Here is a 16,453-nt window from a genome sequence, read left to right on the forward strand (position 1 = left end):
ATTCAGAGACAATGTATCGTTGTACATCAAGGTGACATTAATCTCTCTGTCAGTGCGGCATTATTCACAGCTTGGCCGGTTTAGGTGGTGATTTTTATCCCAGGAACACATTATTGTAGAAGTTGCGTTAAACAAACTTAAAAGGAAAAGGGATGGAGGGGAAGGGAAGTAGGGAATGGGTTGAGTTTAACACAATAGGAAAAATAAATAGAAACACGCAACGATCTACAAGAGGGAGAGAGCGGGAAGTGTACTGATTACCATCGTTACCAAGGATGGAAAATGTAAAGGCATCGGTCACAGGAGGGGAGGAAAGGGAGAAGAGGGTTATGAACATGGAACAGAAAGAGCTCAAAATAAAATAAAGACATTTATATTTATATGTTTATATTGCAGTCCTCCACTCACAAATTGAGGGAGGAGAGCAGTTCAAGAACAGAAATGATTATATCCCCAGACAGGGTGTGTGTTTATGCTTTCACACACACATGTATATACAGTACAGACCAAAAGTTTGGACACACCTTCTCATTCAAAGAGTTTTCTTTATTTTCATGACTATGAAAATTGTAGATTCACACTGAAGGCATCAAAACTATGAATTAACACATGTGGAATTATACATAACAAAAAAGTGTGAAACAACTGAAAATATATTTCATATTCTAGGTTCTTCAAAGTAGCCACCTTTTGCAGCAGACACATCTCTAGAACTGTTAAGAGGAGACTGTGTGAATCAGGCCTTCATGGTAGAATATCTGCTAGGAAACCACTGCTAAAGAAAGGCAACAAGCAGAAGAGACTTATTTGGGCTAAAGAACACAAGGAATGGACATTAGACCAGTGGAAATCTGTGCTTTGGTCGGATGAGTCCAAACTTGAGCTCTTTGGTTCCAGCCCCCGTGTCTTTGTGCGACGCAGAAAAGGTGAACGGATGGACTCTACATGCCTGGTTCCCACCGTGAAGCATGGAGGAGGAGGTGGGATGGTGTGGGGGATGCTTTGCTGGTGACACTGTTGGGGATTTAATCAAAATTGAAGGCATACTGAACCATCATGGCTACCACAGTATCTTGCAGCGGCATGCTATTCCATCCGGTTTGCGTTTAGTTGGACCATCATTTATTTTTCAACAGGACAATGACCCCAAACACATCTCCAGGCTGTGTAAGGGCTATTTGACCAAGAAGGAGAGTGATGGGGTGCTGCGCCAGGTGACTACCTCTTGAAGCTCATCAAGAGAATGCCAAGAGTGTGCCAAGCAGTAATCAAAGCAAAAGGTGGCTACTTTGAAGAACCTAGAATATGAAATATATTTTCAGTTGTTTCACACTTTTTTGTTATGTATAATTTCCACATGTGTTAATTCATAGTTTTGATGCCTTCAGTGTGAATCTACAATTTTCATAGTCATGAAAATAAAGAAAACTCTTTGAATGAGAAGATGTGTCCAAACTTTTGGTCTGTACTGTAGGGGATGGTGAAAATATAATCTGACCATGTAAAAGAGAAGAAAGAGAAAGAAAAGAGGAATAAATCTATAGTGAAGTTGAAGGTGAGCATCTGGGGGAGACGAAGGGCTGAAACATTAAGCGTACCCCATATTAAACAATTGTAATGTCAGGGGTCCAGGAAGACCTGTAGGTTCAATTCGGTATTTAGGCCTGTTGGCACTAATGATTTAAGGCGGTAGACCCACCATTTTTCTTTTCGCAGGAGGATACGGTCATAGTAAATACCCTTGACTGTAAGTCCCCTGGAACACCTGCCATGATATTGAGCAAAATGCTTAGCCAAAGGCTTTTCTGGTATTTTCTCCTTCTCATTTATCTCCCTCAGATGCTCGCCAATACGTATTTTAAGAGGTCTTTTAGTTTTGCCAACATAAATTTTCGGGCATGGACAAGTAATCATTTATATGACACTTTATTAAGTTCCTTATCTCAAACGTGTCATGTCCATGAGCATCGGAAAATGTTGAAGTGCGATGTACATAGGGGCAAATCTGATATTTTCACCGTCCCCTATATACAGTAGGCGACCGCGATATTGTGTCAATCTCGCTCCCTTTCTCGGTGAGATTGACCACCTACGAGCCCCATCGCGGGAGCCAGCGCCGAGCTGGCTTGCCGCGATGGAGACAAAGCCGTCATAGAAGCGACGGGAGATCCGACTTGGATTCCCGCCAATTCTACACGTGTGCGGCGTTTAGTATGCATTCTGAGGGGGAACTCCCCGCCGGATTTTAAATAAAAATCCGGCATGGGTTCCCCCCTCAGGAGCATACCGGGCCCTTAGGTCTGGTATGGGTTGTAAGGAGACCCCCCCTACGCCGAAAAAACGGCATAGGGGGTCCCCCTACAATCCATACCAGACCCGTATCCAAAGCACGCTACCCGGCCGGCCAGGAAAGGAGTGGGAACGAGCGAGCGCCCCCCCTCCTGAGCCGTACCAGGCTGCATGCCCTCAACATGGGGGGGTTGGGTGCTCTGGGGCAGGGGGGCACACTGCGGGGCCCCCCCACCCCAGAGCACCCTGTCCCCATGTTGATGAGGACAGGGCACCTTCCCGACAACCCTGGCCGTTGGTTGTCGGGGTATGCGGACGGGAGGCTTATCGGAATCTGGGAGCCCCCTTTAATAAGGGGGCCCCCAGATACCGGCCCCCCACCCTAGTGAATGGATATGGGGTACATCGTACCCCTACCCATTCACCTGGAGGAAAAATGTTAAAGTTAATAAACACGACACAAGGGTTTTTAAAATAATTTATTAGTCTGCTCCGGAGGCCCCCCCGTCTTCTTTAGCTCTTTCGCCAGGGGGGGCTTCTTCTATGACGTCTTCGGGTGGGGGCCGCTCTTCTTCACCGCCGTCTGGTTCTCTTCCACCGCCGGGGGGGGTCGCTTTTATAAAAGCGCCCACCCCCTGGCGGGTTTTCTCCGACGTCTTCGGCGGGGGGTGGTGTGCTTCTCAGGGAGGGGGCTTCTTCTTCCACTATCCGGGGGGGTCTTCTCCGCTATCCGGGGGGGTCTTCTCCACTCTCCGGGGGTCTTCTTCTATGTTCGCCGCTCTCCGCTGTTGACTTGGCGCACCCCGGTTCTTCCTCCCGCTGTCCGGTCCATTCCCCTTTCAGGTCTGAACGTCTTCTTCTTCTTCTGTGCTGTGACGTCTTCTTCTTCTCTTCTCTTCTTCTGCCTTCTCCCGATGTTGACACGTCGCCTCTTCTCGCTGCAATGACAGGTGCGCGGTTTGCATCTGACTTATATAGGCCTCACAGTCCCATCATGCTCCGGTACCTACCCACGTGATACCTACCCACGTGGGTAGGTACCGAAGCATGATGGGACTGTGAGGCCTATATAAGTCAGATGCAAACCGCGCACACCAGTTACACACCAGTTACTGTATATTACAACACATATAGGGCAGTTTTATTCCAACATGCTGCCTATTTTGTTTTCATGTATTATTTTCTGTATGCATATTTCTTCTTTTTGAGAAAGCTAAATTCACCTTTATGCTGTCTTGTTTCTGAAGCACTTTATTTCTCACATAACTTTTATAGAATTACCTTGGATTACCATTTACAGGCAATGCAGAGACAGCAAAGGCACCTGTCTTGGGCACTGTGGTGGTGGGGTGTTCAACTTAGGCCAGAATCTTTCCTGGCTCCATAATGCTTTACCTGTTTCCTGCACTCTGCAGAACCAGGCTGCCAGAATGCTTGCCCAGCCCTACTGATTATAGTGAGATAGTTGCTGCCCCAGTGTAATCTGCAGGGCTGGGCTTTCAGTGTGACAGCCAAGTCCTACTCATTTATTTAAGAACAAAGTCAACAGTTGTAATATTTTTTCATTAATTACTATTTTGCACATTATAAAAAAATAATTTGCTTATAGGAAACCTTAATTAGTTTTTAACTACATTTTCATCAGATCAGATTACTGCACCCCCATTTAAGGCCCACAAAATGGTAATTTTAGGGCTGGCAGCAAGCAGCTATCATCTCTGCACACTGCACCTACCTGGTCATTGTATGTACAAGTTCCGCCTATCTCAATACAGGACGGGGCACACTTTGGCATCTTTAACTTTCACAGGACCTCATCCGGGCATTGACAACCCCTTCAACCAGGGCTGGACTGGGACAAAAATTTGGCCCTGGACTTCATCCAGACTGGCCCACTTTGACAGGTCTCCCCCATGGTGACCGGACAACTCCTACACCCCCCCTCCCCGGCCACTCAAGCCCACTCTCCCCCTTCACTAAACACTTTTATAGGCAGTACCAGTGGGGAAGCTAGACAGTATTTCATCCGGGGGGAAAAAATCTGTTGGGACAAGATTAGGCAGAAGTGAGAAACTCTCAGGCCATAGCTGTTGAGTCAGCTGTCTGTCCCCTTCCCCATGCTCCTCTGTCGTCCCCCCTGCTCCTCTGGTCCTCCCCCTGCTTCTCTGTTCCCCCCAGGTGAGCGCTGCGGGGAGGGAGAGGAGGTGACCGCTGCAGGAAGGGAGAGACAGAGGAGGGGTGGCGGTCTGATGTCAATGAAGCCGGCCCACTGAGCCATCGGCCCACCAGGAAACTCCATGTAGTCCCAATGGCCATCACTGCCTTCAACAGTGTCATTTACTTGAATGGTTCTCAGAAGGTGGATTTTTACCCTATAAGAACAATTTATTTCAGAGGAAAGGCAAAGTCCATGGTATTATGTGTACCATAATTTGTAATACAAAATATCGTATTTATCGGCGTATACCGCGCACTTTTTTTCCCTTTAAATAAGTGGAAAATCGTGGGTGCGTGATATACGCTGATCCCCGCTTCCCGCGCTGTGTTTGAATCCCGCCACCGACATATACCGAGCGCAGTACACTCGGATACACTCGGCCAGGCTCGGCTCCCCTCACGGTCACGCCGCGTTCAAACACAGCGCGGGAATGTCAGGGCTCCATTCCCGGCTCCATTGAGCTCCCGCGCATGCGCGGGGCGACTGGGCACTGGCGCACGTCCGGGCGCAATATGTGCGCGCGCATGCGCACGCGCGGTACAGCGGCGCGCCGTGTACGTGGACGCGCGCACGAGCGTGCACGTGACAGCTCTGTGGCCAATCAGAGGACTGACTCTCCTATTTAAACTGGCCTCATCCCTTGAACAAGTTGCTGGCTTGTCTTCAGCTCCTAAGTGTTTACCTGTTGCCATACCTGCCTGTTTTGACCCGGAATTCTTGACGACTCTCCTCTCACCTGGAACCTCTGACCCTTTGGCTAACGTGACCTGGATTGCTGTTGTCTCCTGCCCCTTGACCTTGGCTTGCTCTCACGGACTCCCTCTGAACTCTCCTGCTCTTGACCCTCGGCCTGTGACTCGGATTTACCTTTGCTTCCTGTGGACCCTACCGGACTTACCTACCAGTTCCTGCCTGACCAACGCTTGTCTCCAGTCTTCGGCACCTGCCCTGCTTCTGTCAGCTGCACCAAGTCGGCCTACCAGCTCCCGGCGCCGGTGCCTCCTTGTGCCGTCCCTCCTCTGTCCCAACTCCAGGGAGTGGTCTGCACAGGGTCGCAAAGGTGAGCCGCCCTCAGCATCTCGGTGAGTACAGGTTCTGACAGTACAAGCCAGCCAGATGTCTGAGACCGACAGGGCGCGCTCACCCTTTGAGACGCTGTGCCAACAGGTCTCCGCCTTAACAGAGGCAGTCCAGAAGCTTCAGGAAGGCTACCTCCAGATTGATGGCCGCCTCCAACAACTGGCCGGTTCCCCAGGTCCATCCGCTGCAGCCCTAGCCTCTTCACCCGGACCTTCTGCTGCCCAAGCTCCTGCCATGATGGGGAGTAATCCCGAACCTCGGGTCTCCATGCCCGAGCGATTCTCAGGTGACCGCCGGAAATACCGGGCTTTCAAGAATGCCTGTTCTCTTTATCTGGCCTTACAACCCAGAACTTTTGTGACCGAAGCTGTTAAGGTTGGATTCGTAATCTCTCTCCTTTCTGATGAGCCTCAAGCATGGGCACACTCCTTAATGGAACACCTTCTTCACCCACATGGGGAAATTATACGACGATCCTCTACGTGCAGCCACAGCAGAGGGTACTCTGCACAGCTTGAATCAAGGGAGACGGCCGGTGGAAGACTACACCGCCGAATTTAGAAAGTGGTCTGCTGACACAGGCTGGAATGAGTTGGCCCTCAGGTACCAATACCGCCAGGGCCTCTCTGAGAGCCTAAAGGATGAGCTCGCAAGGTCGGCACCCCCTGCCTCTCTGGAGGATTTAATCCAAACCGCCACTTAGCTGGATAGGCGCCTTCGAGAACGTCGTTCAGAGAGGTTCCAGTCCAACCGGCCTAATTGGGTTCCACCAAGATATGCTCCAGTACCTCCGCCTCACCCAGCTCCACCAAACACCTCATTACCCGAACCAGAGCCGATGCAGCTTGGTATAGTACGGGCCCCTCTGACTCCAGAAGAGAGACTCCGGAGGCGTCAATCTAACCTCTGTCTGTACTGCGGAGCCGCCAGACACTTTTTGCGCACCTGCCCAGTAAGACCTTGTAAGTCGAAACCTCCATCTGCTATCAATTTCCCTGTTACCAGTTTGCCTCAGACTTATGTTATCCTCTTTCTTTCCCTACAGCTCCCGGAAGGGGCAACACGTCTGCCGGCGATAATTGATTCCGGGGCCTGCAGCTGCTTCTTGGACTCATCCTTGGCCCAAAAGCTGCGTATCCCCTGCCGTACCAAGGATTTTCAGCTGCAAGTCCATCTGGCTGATGGCTCTCTCCCCCGTTCCGGATTGATTACCCAGGAAACCCTTCCTCTTTGTGCCATCTCAGATTCTGGGCACCGGGAGTTCCTCTGTTTGGACTTGATTCCGTCCCCCATGTTCCCTATCATTCTGGGTCTCCCTTGGCTACAAGTTCATCTGCCCTGCATTGATTGGCTCAAGAAAGAAGTCAGCTTTTCTTCCATCTACTGTTCCCAGCACTGCCTTGCACCCGTTCCAGTCTCCTGCTCCACGTTAGCTACTCCACCTGAAGACCTACAGCATGTTCCTTCAGCCTACCTAGACTTCAAGGATGTCTTTGACAAAAAACAAGCCGATTGTCTCCCACCACATCGGTCATATGACTGCCCCATCGACCTCTTGCCCGGATCGGAAATTCCCTTTGGGCGCATATTCCCCTTGTCAGAGACTGAGTTGAAGGCCCTCAAGGACTATATTGAAGAAAATTTAAGAAAGAAGTTCATCCGTCCCTCCTCCTCGCCAGCGGGGGCGGGGATCTTCTTTGTCGAGAAAAAAGATGGATCGCTTAGACCCTGCATTGATTATAGGGAGTTAAACAAAATTACCATCAAGAACCGATACCCGCTGCCTCTAATCCCCGAGCTCTTTCAAAGGTTCCGATCAGCTCAGGTTTTTTCTAAATTGGACCTCCGGGGCGCCTACAATTTGGTCCGAATAAGGGCAGGAGATGAGTGGAAGACGGCGTTCAGGTCCAGATTCGGGCACTTCGAGTATCTGGTCATGCCCTTTGGGCTCTGTAATGCGCCCGCCACCTTCCAGCATCTAGTCAATGACATTTTTCGACAATTTTTAGATGACTTCCTCGTAATCTACTTAGACGATATTCTCATCTTTTCAGCCACAAAAGAACTACATCGGCAACATGTCAGGCAGGTTCTCACCATCTTGAGACAACACAGGCTTTATCTCAAATCAGAAAAATGCAAGTTCGAAAAGACATCAGTGCAATTTTTAGGATTCATCATTTCTGTGAATGGGGTAGCCATGGATCCCCAGAAAATCAGTGCTATTCAGGAGTGGGCACCTCCAACAGACAAAAAGGGCGTTCAGCGCTTCATTGGCTTCGCCAATTTTTATAGACGATTCATCATCGGTTTTTCATCAATTGTTTCTCCCATCACCAAGTTGACCCGCCAGGGGTACCGCTTTCAGTGGCCACAAGAGGCTCAGGAGGCCTTTATCAAACTCAAAGCGGCCTTTACCTCGGCACCTGTACTGTGTCATCCGGATTATACGCTACCTTTTGTTCTAGAAGTGGACGCCTCGGAATCTGCTACAGGCGCTATTCTTTCCCAGAGACAGGGACCGAAGTCGCTTCTTCACCCAGTAGCCTACGCCTCTCGCAAACTAAGTCCTCCTGAGCGCAATTACGACGTAGGTGATAGAGAACTACTGGCCATAAAATTTGCGTTGGAGGAGTGGAGGTACCTGCTGGAGGGGGCAGCGCATCCCATTATCATTTTCACGGACCACAGGAACCTGGAATACTTACGGTCTGCAAAACGCCTTAGGCCTAGACAAGCCCGTTGGGCTCTTTTTTTTGTTCGCTTCAATTTCCATATTACCTATCGTCCTGGCGAAAAAAATGGAAAAGCTGATGCCCTCTCCAGGATGTTTCCAGAGACGCCCGATACTTCCGAGCCCAGCACTATCCTGTCACCTCAAAATTTTTTGCTTCTCCCTCAAACAGATTTGTTGACTGCTCTAAAGACTGCATGCCAACGGTGCCCTGATCATGAGGTTTCCTCCTTGGAGAAAAAGGACGACCTGTTGTGGTCTCGTGGGAAGATTTTTGTTCCAACAGAGGCAAGACAATTAATCCTCAGCACCTTCCATGATCGTAAATTGGCTGGCCATTTTGGTGCTCGTAAAACTTCCGAACTGATCTCTCGCTCCTTCTGGTGGCCTAAATGGAGGTCTGACTGCAAGGATTATGTCTCTTCCTGCATTCGCTGCCAGCGGAGTAAGGGGCCAAACACGAAGACCTGGGGGCTGTTGAAACCCCTTCCTATCCCAGAACGGCCCTGGATTGACATCTCCATGGACTTTATTGTCGACCTGCCTCCTTCAGCCGGGTTTACCACGATCCTAGTCGTGGTGGACCGTCTGTCCAAGATGGCGCATTTTTTGCCCATGGTGGGCACGCCCTCCGCGGCAGACACAGCCAAAATCTTTTTTAAAGAAATTATCAAGCTCCATGGAGTGCCCAAAAGCATAGTATCTGACAGAGGTACTCAATTCACATCCAAATTTTGGAAGGAACTTTGCAGAGCTTTGGAAGTGGAGATCTGTCTGTCCTCGGCCTATCACCCTCAAAGTAATGGCCAGACAGAGCGCACTAATCAAACGCTAGAACAGTATCTACGATGCTTTTGCTCAGTCTCCCAAGACGATTGGTCCTCCTTGTTATCTACAGCCGAATTCGCTTACAATAATTCCATACATTCTTCTACAAACCAAACCCCGTTCTGGGCTAACTTCGGTTTCCACCCTTCCTTTTTGCCGGACTCCATCCCGGAAACATCTGTGCCAGCGGTCCAGGAACGTGTGACCTGCATCCAGCAAAACTTTCAGAAGTTACAGGAAAGCATGCAGCAAGCTCAGCAGGACTATAAGAGGTTCCATGACAAGGGGAGGAAGGATTGCCCTGTCTTCAAAGTGGGTGAGAAGGTCTGGCTATCCGCCATCAACCTCAAGTTACCTATTCCCTCTCGGAAGCTGGGTCCGAGGTTCATCGGGCCATTTGAGATCAGGCGAGAAATCAACCCAGTAGCTTTTGAGTTGGCTTTACCCAGGTCCTACAAGATCCATCCTGTGTTTCACGCCTCCCTGCTTAAGCCCGTTGTGTCTGACCCCTTCAACGGTAGAGAAGAACTGCCGCCACCACCAGTGGAGATTGAGGGGGAAAAGGAATTTGAGTTGGAAGCCATCTTGAATTGTAGGAAGAGAGGAAGACAATTACAATACCTCATCAAATGGAAGGGGTATCCCCCTGAAGACAACTCCTGGGAGCCTTCCCGAAATATCCATGCCCCTCGCCTGATTCGGGCCTTTCATGCGGAGCACCCTGAGGCGATGGACAGTTTGGGCGTCCGGAGTCCGCCCCTTGGGAGGGGGCACTGTCAGGGCTCCATTCCCGGCTCCATTGAGCTCCCGCGCATGCGCGGGGCGACTGGGCACTGGCGCACGTCCGGGCGCAATATGTGCGCGCGCATGCGCATGCGCATGCGCACGCGCGGTACAGCGGCGCACCGTGTGCGTGGACGCGCGCACGAGCGTGCACGTGACAGCTCTGTGGCCAATCAGAGGACTGACTCTCCTATTTAAACTGGCCTCATCCCTTGAACAAGTTGCTGGCTTGTCTTCAGCTCCTAAGTGTTTACCTGTTGCCATACCTGCCTGTTTTGACCCGGAATTCTTGACGACTCTCCTCTCACCTGGAACCTCTGACCCTTTGGCTAACGTGACCTGGATTGCTGTTGTCTCCTGCCCCTTGACCTTGGCTTGCTCTCACGGACTCCCTCTGAACTCTCCTGCTCTTGACCCTCGGCCTGTGACTCGGATTTACCTTTGCTTCCTGTGGACCCTACCGGACTTACCTACCAGTTCCTGCCTGACCAACGCTTGTCTCCAGTCTTCGGCACCTGCCCTGCTTCTGTCAGCTGCACCAAGTCGGCCTACCAGCTCCTGGCGCCGGTGCCTCCTTGTGCCGTCCCTCCTCTGTCCCAACTCCAGGGAGTGGTCTGCACAGGGTCGCAAAGGTGAGCCGCCCTCAGCATCTCGGTCTCGGTGAGTACAGGTTCTGACAGGGAAGCGGGTATCGACTCAGAAACAGCGCAGGAGAAGCGGGGAAGACACCACCAGGGCCGAAGACAGACGCCGGACCGGAAAAGGCTGCCGATGGACGCCGGGCAAGACACCGACGAGGGGCATTTAAACTGTAAGTATTTTCTTTTTTTTCAGGAAATTTCCTTTCCAGGTTGGGGGTGCGCGCTATACGCCGGGGCGCGCTATGCGAAGATAAATATGGTACATTAAATGAAAAGATATAATGTGGATTTATCTTTTGTAAAATACAAAGAAATTAAAGGTTGACAGTGCCTGTGTGGCCTGGTCTGGCCAATCCAATGAACAAGCAAACAAACCTAATGCTCATAGGCACAGCATAACCCCTCAGGATTTTTAGAAAAGACAAAGTAATCCCATGATCCCATGCAAAGGTTTATCAATGATGAAATTGTACTAATGTACTAATGTTTAAATATGTTCACTTTCTAGAATATGCATGCTCTAGATGACATTCAGCCTGAAGAAGGACCTGGGAGTCTGAAACATGTCAGGTGTCATCTTCAACAATAGCCCTTCATACCAGTGGGCATTTACAGATATGCCTGTATTTTTGTATTGATTTTAATTTTCTACTGTATAGATAAAAATGTTCTAATAAATAATATTTTTAAATACTCACCTGGTCTGTTCTAAAAATCCTGAGTAGTTATGCTGTGCCTGTGAGCACTAGGTTTGTTATCTTTTGTAAAATGGCGTACCTTGTATGAACTGTGTAAAAGCAAATCCAGTTTTCATTTAAAAAATGCTTTAAAAGGTATTTTCGTAAAACTTTCAGTAAAATTTTTGTAAACTGGGCAATTTCATTCTTGCATTTATTTATTTTTTCTTGGGAAAATACCAGATTTTATATACGCGCAGAAAGTACAGAGTTGACTGGCATTATTATTTGAAATGAAAAACATCTCTGCTTTCCATTATTATGTAAATGATAGGCTTTCTCAGGTTTCAGAACATTACATGTATGCAATCAGGATTTTGTTATGAGTAGTTTATCTGTATTTATAATGCTTTTAAAGGTTTGAAATGGCAAACTGTCTTTTCTCGTTTTTTTCCGCAAGAAGCGCAACCTCTAGGACATTGCTTTTCACCAATATGCCAATTTTGAATGGCATAGAATAGGTATACAGTATATCTAATCCACTCCATTATATGGTTCATTTAGTTTTTCTTTCTATTTTTTATAGCTTTATGATAAAACAAAACCTATAATAAGAGAAACATATAGCCGTTGCTGTGCTTGCTTTTAAAAATGCTGTGGCCTGGCTGATGTAAAATGTGTGTATAGCTAAAACATTTGTTTTGTTTTTAGATATCGTACAGAGGGGCTAAACCCCCTGTCAGTTTATCTTTTGTTGCCTGTGTCCTGTTGGGGAAATTTCAATTGACATTCTGTCCCAGAGATGCAATAGGATTGATTGGAAATCAAGCAAACTTACACAACTGCCACCAAAACAGGTGGCTCTATAGAAGATTTACCATCACCTCTAGGTAAAGGTGAATGTGTCTGGGTTTGCTTTGTGGGTGATTCATTCATGAAAATGTGAAGTGAAAAATTAATAATTTAAATCCAAACTAGAAGTCGATATTCGGCCATTTTGGAGAAATCGGCATCGGCCGATTTTTATCCAAATTAGGCCAATATTTAACACTGCCCGCTAGTTGTGCAACGGATCATCGTTGATCCATGATCCGAACGGGTCACCCCCCTTCGGATCGGCACACTATGTGATCCGCGGATTGCCACCATGGCCATAGCATTAGGAAAGGCCGCGGCTTCGGCCTAGCTCCGGAGCCGCGGCCATCTTGGTACACCCGGCGGCGGCCCTCCTCTCTGTTTACATCCACAGAGGAGGAGGAGCCCACGCTCGAGGGACACACACATCGCTGTCTGAGGTCCGTAAGGGGGGACTGGGAGTCATACTGATGAGGGGTCTGCACTGAGGGGTTACAGTCTGTACTATTGGGGGGTGTCTGCACTAAGGGGGGGGGTTACAGTCTGTACTACTAGGGGGTGTCTGCACTGAGGGGGGTTACTGTCTTTACTACTGGGGGGTGTCGGCACTGAGGGGGGTTACTGTCTGTGCTACTGGGGGGTGTCTGTACTGAGGGGGGGTGCACTACTGGATGGTCTGTAACTGTGGGGGGTCTGTACTGAGGTGGGGGTGTCTGTACCAATGGGAGGGGACAGTGGCGGTGCATCCATAGAGGGTGCAGAAGAGCCACCCCCTCTCTCTCCTGCACTGCCACTGAAATACAGTACATAGATTCAGGCATTGCAAGAATCTATGAATTGTTGCTGCCGCCCACTATTCAGATGGCCGGCCCCCTGGTGAGTGCCGGCCATCTGAATAACGGCAGCTGGTTGGCTTTGGAAATGCCTATCAGAGCCAGCAGCTCAGTGGTGACAATTGATGGCACAGTGGCTGCATTTGATGGCACAATGGCTGCATTTGATGGGCACAGTGGCTGCCTTTAATGGGCACAGTGGCTGCGTTTGATAGGGCACAATGGCTGCGTTTGATTGGCACAGTGGCTGCAATTGATGGGCACAGTAGCTGCGTATGATGGGCACAGTGAGGCTGCAATTGTTGTTGTTTTTTCGTTTGGAGGGGGGTCTATACTGATGGAAGGGGTCTGTACTGAGGGAGGGGGGACTATAGGACCCGGTTGCGGTACGGAGATGTCTGCCCTAGATATGAGGGAACATCTGCTGGGTGTACGCGATGCAGGGGGGTCCGCAGCCTTGGTGCTGCTGGACCTCTCCGCGGCGTTTGACACCATTGACCATTCTATCCTTCTCTCTAGAATGCAATCCTTATTTGGCTGTGAGGACGCAGTGTTAAATTGGATTAGATCCTTCCTGTCCGAAAGAACGCACTCCATAAAAATGGAGTGGTACCGCTCAAACACCCAGTCATTGACCTGCAGGGTACCTCAGGGCTCAACCCTTTCTCCCTTATTCTTTAACTGCTATATGCGTCCACTTGCGGACCTCATTACCAGCTATGGTCTAGGCTGCCAGATCTATGCGGATGACATGCAGATCTTGGCAGACCTTGCAAGTGGACCTAATATGCCTGAGCAGCTGAATAAGGAACTATTTAACATCCAACAATGGATGGACACAAACAGGCTAGGCCTTAACGCCGACAAAACTGAGCTTTTGCTGATCGGCCCACAGGCCAACTCTACCTTTTTACCTGCCTGGCCATCCTCGTTCGGCCCTGCCCCAACTCCAGCTAAGCAGGTTAAAAATCTGGGTATCATTTTTGATGCTGAACTAAGCTTCGTACCTCACGCAAAATATTGCATAAAATCAGCCAACTATCATCTGCAATTATTACGGAAAATTAAGAACCTCTTCACTCAGCACAACCGTATGATCTTAGTTCATGGACTTATCCACTCTAGGATAGATTGTTCTAACGTTTTCTTTCTAGGGCTCCCACAGAAGTGGATAAAACGATTGCAGATCACACAGAATCATGCTGCAAGACTAGTCACAAACTGCCCAAGGCGGAATCACATCTCCCCGGTGCTTAAGAATCTACACTGGCTCCCAATAGCAAAATGGGTTGAGTTCAAGGCACTCTGTCTGGTGTTTCGGGCCTACTGGTCCGATGTACCTATCGAATATGACACAACACTACTGTCCACCCAGAGAGCTTTGTTCGACTGACGCTCTGTTAGCGATTATCCAATCTAGTTGATCAGCTTCAAAAGGTAGACACCGGCTCCAAACACTGGGCAATTCTCTTTGGAACCAGCTTCCTCATCAGCTTCGAGCATCCTCCTCCTTGATGGCCTTCCATAAGGGCTTGAAAACACTTCTTTTTTCACAAGCCTACGGATAGTCATTCAGCCTTCCAAGCCCTTAGCAGGACGCTGCCTTAATCCCACGCTGCGGTCCATGGTCAGGGAGTAGGGATAGGCTTTTTGAATCGGCCTAAAATATCGGCCGCAAAAATCGGCATCATATATCAGCCATCAGCCTCCCTGATTTCTAAATATCGGCATCGGCCAGAGAAAAACCCATTTCGGTCGACCTCTAAATATGATATTTATTTTTTCTTCATTTATGTAGAATTATATATTGCTTCTGTTCCAATAACATCATACTATGCAAAAAAAGCTCCTGAAGAAGTGGTGAAATACCCGCGAAGCATGTTGAGCATGCCAATATAGTTGATACAGGATGAACTAGTGTTACCATCTTTTTCAGTTGCACATACCTTATACAGTATGTTTGAACAGACAGAGCTATTTAAAATTTGTATGCTTTAACATGTTGATGTTAATTTAATAAAACATTATTTGTTTTACTTACTTGTGTATCGCAAGTGTTATAGTACCATTAAAGTCCAATATAGCTTTAAACCATAGATTCTTCCATTTTGTCTGGGCTATTGCATAGGCCCAGGGCACTTGGGGAATAGGGGGGGGACGGGTGGTTCTGAGGAGTCACTAAACAAGGCCAAATAAAAGGAAGGGGGAAACGTGACTGTACTGTCACCACCACCAAAGTGCTGGACATGGGGTGGCACCACCAACACAAAGTGGTGTGCCCTGCTCTGCATCCTTCCCAGCCACAACTAATTTACCCAGTGGGCTGTGAAGAAGATGTAACAATCCTGTCCATTTCTGGACCTTGTGTCTTTGCTCATGTGGACTCATAGACTGACTGCATAGCCCACTGACATGAAGACATTACATAAAAAAAATATTACAGTACTGTACTTTATGTTGTTTCTAGACACTGGGGCTGTTGTGTTTCTAATAGCTGTGGGTAAGAAGGGGAGCTTTCCTTTTAGAGCAGGGAATTAATTTTAGACATGGAGACATTAGAGTTTACTTGCTGGAGAAGGGCATGGAAGGCCTTCTGGGCAACAAAATGATGGCTGTCACTGTGGTGCAGCACAAGCCATAAACTTTCAAAAGGGAGATGACTTTACCATCCTAAATGGGAGAAGCTGTAAATCCAACAGTTTTGTTATGTTAACATTGAGATGATAGGCATGGGGGTGATTAGGTGACATTTTTTTCCACTCCAGCAGCTGTGAAAGAGACACCTACCTAGTCAAACAAGCTGAAGATGGTGGAGTGGAATTAAGAGATTTACAAAGAGATTTAAGCTTGTGTTTTGTGCTACTCAGTGTGGACCCATGCTGACCCCCCTTCCGCATTTGATGTGCCATAAGGTAAGCCTTTTAAACCCCTCATCTGACTTCCCTCCCTATTGCTTGAGACTGCAGATGTTGCAGCAGATGCTAATGGAGAATGTTTTAGAGTGGATAGTGGAAAGGGAGGTACAAAAAGGAGGAAGAGTGCAGACCTTTTGCTGTTGAGTATTATTCAGGTGCTACGTACACCAAGGTTTGTGGTACAGACTCCTTGTGCAGGTGGTACCCAAAAGACTGGTCATTTTACCATGACTGTTATGTTGCACAGAAAGAACAGCAGCTGTGTGGCAAAAGTGTAAAACTGCATAGCTATGTGGAGCAGCCCTGTGGATAGTAGTGGCCTGGAACCATATTTCAAGCCTCGTACACACGCACGGTTTTCTTGACAAGAAAGCTGCTGGTAGAGCTTTCTTGCCGAGTAAACCGTTTGTGTGTACGAGGCTTTGAGGTTTCTCGTCAAGAAAACTGGCCAGAATCTAGACGAGAAAAATAGAGAACCTACTCTCTATTTTCTCGTCGAGTGTCTGTATACTTACCTGTCGCCGTGGAAACCCGCGCATGCTCGAAATGACTTTGACGCATGCGAGGTAGCTTCCAAGGCATAGGTAGGGTGTAACAAGA

Source organism: Rana temporaria, chromosome 4 (assembly GCF_905171775.1).
Source record: "Rana temporaria chromosome 4, aRanTem1.1, whole genome shotgun sequence".
NCBI classification, from domain to species: Eukaryota; Metazoa; Chordata; class Amphibia; order Anura; family Ranidae; genus Rana; species Rana temporaria.